The following is a 7,315-nucleotide window of genomic DNA, read 5'->3' as shown; positions in this document are numbered from 1 at the left end:
CTGTTGAGTGGAATGTTCTGTATATTTCTGTTAGGTTCATTTGGTCTATAGTGTTGTCTAGTCCTCTGTTTCTTTATTGCTCTTCTGTCTGGATATTCTTATTGAAATTATTGAAAGTGGGTTATTGAAGTCTTTTATTATTATTATGTTACTGTCTATTTCTCCCTTCAAATCTGTCAGTGTTTGCTTTATTTATTTGGGTGGTCTGTTGTCAGGTGAATATATATTTATAATTGTTATATCTTCTTGATGAATTGATCCTTTTGTCATTACATAATGTCCTTCTTTGCCTCTAGTGACAGTTTTTTGCTTAAAGTCTATTTGGTCTGATATAAGTTTGGCCATCTCTGCTCTTTTATTTTTCACCATTTTTATGGAATATCTTTATTATCTCTTCATTTTTAGACTGTTTTTCCTTAAATCTAAAGTGAATCTGTTGTAGATAGCATATTGTTGGTTCTCTCTTTCTCTTTTTAAATTAATTCAGCCATTTTTTTGATTGGGGAGTTTAATCCATTTATGTTAAAGTAATTATTGATATGAAAGGATTTACTATTGACATTTTGCTAATTGTTTTTGTCTGTCTTGTAGTTCTTTTGTTCCTTGTTTTTTCTCTTGCTTTTTCCTTTTGTATTTTGTTGATTTTTTGGTGGTAATATGCTTGATTTCTTTCTCTTTGTTTATCTTTTATAGGTATTCTTTTGCAGTTACTATGAGGCTTACATAAAACATTTTATTATTTTTTTATTTTTTTAAAGATTTTATTTATTTATTTGAGAGAGAGAGAATGAGAGATAGAGAGCACGAGACGGAAGAGGGTCAGAGGGAGAAGCTGACTGCCCGCTGAGCAGGGAGCCCGATGTGGGACTCGATCCTGGGACTCCAGGATCATGACCTGAGCCGAAGGCAGTCGCTTAACCAACTGAGCCACCCAGGCGCCCCTTACATAAAACATTTTAGAGTAATGAGTATTTTAAGCAGAAAACAACGTTACTTCTATAGTATATAAAAACTCTACACTTTGACCTCTCCCCCATATGCTTTATTGTGACAGTTTACATCTTTTTATATTGTGTATCCATTATCAAATATTTGTGGTTATAGTTATTCTTAATACTAATCTCTAAACTTTTATATTAAAATAAAAAATGTTTTACATGCTACCATTACAGTATTACCGTATTGTGTATTGATCTGTATATTTACTTTTACCAGTGAGTTGTATACTCTCATATGCTTTCTTATTGCTGTTTAGTGTCCTTTCATTTAAACTTGAGGAACTCACTTTAGCACTGTGCAAATTGCTAACCATAATTTAATTCAATTTAATTTAATTATTGAGGTGAACATAAAATCAACTATTCTAAAGTGTACAATACAGTGTCATTTATTATATTCACAATGTTGTGCAACTATTACCTATATCTAGTTCTAAAACATTTCTCTCACCTCCAGGAAGGACCCATATACACCCGGTAAGCACCCATCCCTCTCCTTCCGGTCCTTGGTAACCAATTTGCTTTCTGTTTCTGTGGATTTACTTATTCTGTTTATTTCATATTAATCGAATCATACAATAGGTACATTTTGTGTCTGGTTTTTTTCACATAGCACAATCTTTTCTTTTTTTTTTTTTAGGTTTATCCATGTATCATAATTTCATTCCTTTTTATGACTGAATAATATACAACATTTTGTTTATCCATTCATCCATTGATGGACATTTGAGTGGTGTTCAACTTTTGGTTATTGTGAATAAATTGCTTAACTTTTTGCCCCCACTTTCCTCATCTGTAAAGTTGGGGATAATAATTCCTTACTCTCGGGGTCATTGTGAAGACTGGAACTAATACAGATCCTATGTCTGGCTCACTAAGCAAAAGCTATTGGAATCATTTTTGAGTGTGGGGATCAGAGAGAAAGAACTATTAAAATAAGCCTTTGGTTGGTTTGCAGACAAGATGAACATTCCTATTTTTTAAACCCCTAAAAATTTAATCAGTTCCTCTCATCTTGCCCCGTCTTCCTATCGATATTTGGGTTACAAACTTCATTTTTCAGGTCTCCTTACTGTTGAAATTATTCATCTTTACCTATCTGCTTTCTTTTTTCCCTCCTAATTTTGTTCATTTTTTTTCATTCATTAATTCTTTCATTCATCCACCAACAATTACCAGTTTCAGTTTTAGTTGCTGGATTATAGCAGGAAAAAAGTTAGACTCAGTCTGAGATGTCTTTACCTATCTGCTTTCTTTTTTTCCTCCTAATTTTGTTCATTTTTTTTCATTCATTAATTCTTTCATTCATCCACCAACAATTACCAGTTTCAGTTTTAGTTGCTGGATTATAGCAGGAAAAAAGTTAGACTCAGTCTGAGATGTCTTCCATGGTATTATATGCTGGAGTTGGGGGGGAGGAGAGACTAAAAACAAGCAAACCATATGTCAGGGAGTGGTATATGCTAAGAACTAAAACAAAGTAGAGAAATGGGATAGAGTTTTAATTAAGTCAGAGAGTCAAGATGAGCCTCTCTGATAATATAAGTTCAGCAGAGTTCTGAATGAGGAGACGGCAGTGCCTTTCTGAATTAAGTCTTCTGGGTTGTGAGGGAAGAAGGAAGACGCTGGGGCATTGAGCAACATGGCATGGGCTGAGTTTCACATTGAGTAGACCACCCTGCCTGCTGCCATGCTATTGACAATTGTCATCTCTGTCTCCTTCTTTGGTTCCTTTCTCTGAGATTTTGTTTCATGAGCTCTTTCTGAGAGTTCACTTTCTTGATGAACTCTTTCAGATTCAGCTTTATAAGCTGAGGCCCTCCCTTTCTCCTTACTCCACCTCTCAGCTCTTTGGGGAAGAAGGAAAACACCACACAAAAGAAGCTTTCACCATTGAATTTTCACCATCTCAACAGCTTTAGGTGACAAGGATCTGTGGCTGGAGGCCACAGCTTCCTTCCTGGTTAGAAGTGAAGACTTCCCTGATCTTTGTCTTCACTGGGGCCTAAGGTGTGAGAATTAGGGAGAATCTTAGAAGTCTTTTCTAGAGCAAGACTACCTTTTTGTCTTTGCCAATGTACATTTTTCCTGACTAAATTCAGAAATAGGGAAGGTTATTTTTGGTAACAGAAGTGAAAGATCAACTGATATCCAGTTCTTCTGGGGATTCGGATTTGGGAATTCTATACCCAGTTCTCGCTCCCCTGAACCCCCTTACTTTCTCCCAAGGGCATGCTATCCACACTCAGGATAATGTGACATGGTGAAAAGAGCATTGGACTAGGAGCTGGAAGGTCTGAATCTTAGTCTGGACTCATACTAACTAACCACGAGTTCTTTAGTGGATAGGTGTGTTAAAATAAAAAACAAACAGATCCTTGCCTTGAAAATTCCCTGAGTAGACAAAACCAGTTAAGTCATACAAACAAAACTTAACAGCTTATTTTTTCAAGACTAACTTGACCTGGGTCATTTTTTGCTTGTGCCTCTAAAAATCATAAGCAAAACTTAAACTGTTTCTCAAGGTTGACATAAGGTAACCATTGACCAATTCCTCATTATTTAAGAAAATTCCAATATTATAACCAATCACTGTGAAGAATAAAATCACTGTTTTCTCATGATAGAAGCTGCTTTATAACAATGTACCCTTGAGCCTCTTTCCATGTTTTGGTTTGAGTGCTCCTGGTTTGCAAATTGTCTTTTTGGTGATTGCACAATTAACTTTTACTAAGTACACTTCAGTGATTCATTGGTTTTACTTCTGTTATTTCTGAACTTTTGACAGGTGGTAGAACAGAATGAATGAATAATATGAGCTCTAGAGTCAAACTAGGTAAGTTTGAGTGTCTGGCTCCACAACTTATTGGTTTTATGTAATTAGGCAAATTATTTACCTCCTATGTTTCATATTGTCCTCATCTATAAAATAGGAATAATAATTGTACTTACCTCCCAAGACTGCATGAATATTAAATGAGATAATTGAACTAAAAGCATTTAGAACAGCATTGGGTGTGCAGTAAGCTTTATGGTTAGTATAATAGCTGACAAGTCAATCATCTAAGATATGTTCAAGTGCTTGCAATCATATGTGGAATGTCTTATAGACCTGATGATGTTTGGCAGAGGAAAAACAAGGCAAGCAGGTTGGTTTTATTCAATCATAAAAGGATTGTCACATGAAAGAGATACTTCTGATTTGCTTAGAAAGTTCTTTAGACTTTAATTCAAAATAATGGAGAACTTTTAATATAATCAGTGGGGCATGAGAATTGGAATGACCATTTTGCAAAGCAGTGAGGTGGAAATCACTGAAAGAGTTTAAGCAAAGATGGGCTGTCTGTTTGGATTAGCATAAAAGGGATTCCCTTCTCTAAAATGTGACTGTAAAAAAGTCAGAGGAGTTCTTTTTCTCCATAACAAGGCAAAAGTTATTTCTCAACCCCCTTTATTCTCTTACTGTTCTTTTGGCCCCTCCTCTTCCTAAAGGGAATGAATGAGTGTTTATCAAACAGTATGATCGTGTCAGTTGTGGTCAAGGCTGGTAGAGCCATTTTTTAGATGAGAAAACTGATGCCAAAAGACAACTGCATTGTGCCATAAGCAGCCCAGGTGAAGGTCCAGATCAGCTAATGACTGGAAATGCACCCCTAAAGCCTTGCAGTAAGACTTAATTAATAATGGGAGACCATGCAAGTCAATATAGAAAGCTTACTTTATTCTTTATTTTTAGAAAGCTTACTTAAAACAACAACAACAACAACAACATATATGAGTGTTGGTAAAAGTTCTGAAATGTTCACACACAACCCCTGACATTTCTGTCAGCTTCTTTGCCTGCCTGCTATTACCACATTTCCTGACTTTAAATAACATGGTATACTTTTGAATCAGGTTTCCAGATGTACAATCCTTAATCGGTAATATATAGTCAGAAAACAAAACGGTGAGGTTAACAGTGTCTACTTAGATATGCCTCTTATATCTCAGACCTCTCCCATGAATCTCCTGTCTTTTCCTGCTGTCATACCATTGGTAGCCTTAGTCAGTTAGGGCAGCTCTAACAGAATAGCGTAGATATCATGGGTGGCTTAAACAGCAATTTATTTCTCCTGGTTCCAGAAGCTGGGTGTCTGAGATCGAGATGTCACCATGGTCGGGTTCTGGTGAGAGCTCTCCTCCTCATTCATAGACAGATGCCTTCTTGCTATATTCCTACATGGTTGAGAGAGGACTGGTTCCCTTCATCCCTTCCTAAGGGCACTAATCTCATCAAGGGGATCCATTCTCATGACTTCACTTCTTTTATAAGATTTTATTTATTTATTTGACAGAGAGAGACACAGCGAGAGAAGGAACACAAGCAGGGGGAGTGGGAGAGGGAGAAGCAGCCTTCCCACCGAGCAGGGATCCCGATGTGGGGCTCGATCCCAGGACCCTGGGATCATGACCTGAGCTGAAGGCAGAAGCTTAATGACTGAGCCACCGAAGCGCCCCTCTCATGACTTCATTTAAACCTCCTTACCTGCCAAAGGAAGGCCCATCTCCAAATACCATCACATTGCAAATTAGGGCTTTATGAATTTGGGGTGATACAAACATTTAGTCCATTTAGACCAGTACTGGTCTCCTTACTCTTGCTTCTGGACCTTTACACTTGCAGTTCCCCTTGTCTGAAACATCTTCTCTCTTCCATATCCACATATCTTTCTCCCCTCCTGCCTTCAGCCCTTTCCTCAAATAGCACTGATTTCTTATCAGTGAGGCCTTCCCAGATCTCCCCATTTAAAATTATCCCCTATGGACCTCCCTACTTCTTTTCCTATTTAATTTTTTATTATAACATGTGTCATCTTCTTTCACAGTTTGAGTTACCCTAAGATTTCAAGTATAAGTGGTTTCTTGGGAGATGCTTCAAAGTTACCCCACTTAAGTGGAGAAGAAGCTGGGGCATTTTTACACCAATTTCCATTAGTCATTGGCTGTAGGCTTCTTGGGGATGGAGTATTAATTCTGCTTTTCCTCAAGGTGGGCAAATAAGCCTTCTGTGACTTTGGAAAAGTCTCAAAGCAAAGACATGCAGATCTTGGCCCCTGGAATAGGAAGAAGCACACCAAAGTGATGATATGATATAATATTCAGGGTTATGGATATGGCACCAATGATAACTGCTACACCATCTGACATACCATATAGTTTATAGGGATATTTCATATATATCACATATTATAACGTGTGTGTGTGTGTGTTCCCACTTTCAGAATGTAAGCTCTATGTGGGCAAGAATTCTTTTCTGTTTGGTTCTCTGCTGAACTTAGAACAATACCTGGCAACCTGGCACATGCTAGTGTTGAATAAATACTTATTGAATGAATTAATGACCTAGATCAGAGATTTTATTTTATTTTATTTTACTATTTTTTTTAAAGATTTTATTTATTTATTTGAGAGAGAGAGAGAGAATGAGAGATAGAGAGCACGAGAGGGAAGAGGGTCAGAGGAAGAAGCAGACTCCCTGCTGAGCAGGGAGCCCAATGTGGGACTCGATCCCGGGGCTCCAGGATCATGACCTGAGCCGAAGGCAGTTGCTTAACCAACTGAGCCACCCAGGCGCCCTAGATCAGAGATTTTAAACTGTGTGCTGTGACCCACTTAGCAGGTCATGGAATTAATTTAACGACCACCAACAATAAAAAGAGAAAAGAAGTATATTGCAGGTAGTAAAGGTAAATATTGTTTTATTAAAATATTGCACTTCAATACAGTGATTTAATGTACATATTATAATTATTAAATTAAAGGAAGATATATAAATTAAATTTATATTGGGTCCTCTAATAAAATGTACTTTTCACTCAGAGTTGTCGTTTTTGACAATTACTGATCAATTTATCACTCTGGAATTGGAATGATACCGAGAAGATTAGCATGGCCCCTGCGCAAGGATGACATGCAAATTCATGAGGGGTCCCATACTTTTAGAATGCATTTGAACTTAAATGACCATCAACTTAAATCAGACAGCCATATATACATATGTGTGTGTGTGTATATATAGCACACACACACACACACACACACACATATATGAACCTCATGATAACCACAAACCAAACACCTATAATAGAAACACAAAAAACATAACAAACATAACATTGAAGAAAACCATCAAACCACAAGAAAAGAGACTGAGAGAAGAAGGAACAGAGAACCACAAAAACAACCAAAAAACAATGAACACAATGGCAATAAATATATACCTAGCAAAAATTACTTTAAATATAAATGAACTAAGTGCTGCAATCAAAAGACAT

At 36.9% G+C, this 7,315-nt stretch overlaps 1 non-coding gene across 1 annotated transcript; it reads left to right on the top strand.

The window, feature by feature from the left end:
- Positions 1 to 6,875: 6,875 nt before the first annotated feature.
- On the top strand, positions 6,876 to 6,981 carry LOC114204912 (U6 spliceosomal RNA). The gene has a single exon (XR_003608267.2). It is a non-coding gene; the product is annotated as a U6 spliceosomal RNA (small nuclear RNA).
- Positions 6,982 to 7,315: the final 334 nt, after the last annotated feature.

Source organism: Eumetopias jubatus, unplaced genomic scaffold (genome assembly GCF_037043125.1).
Source record: "Eumetopias jubatus isolate StellerSeaLion01/CBP00866 unplaced genomic scaffold, mEumJub1_p1.0 scaffold_5, whole genome shotgun sequence".
Classification (NCBI taxonomy): domain Eukaryota; kingdom Metazoa; phylum Chordata; class Mammalia; order Carnivora; family Otariidae; genus Eumetopias; species Eumetopias jubatus.
This window is presented reverse-complemented; position numbering and strand designations above follow the sequence as displayed.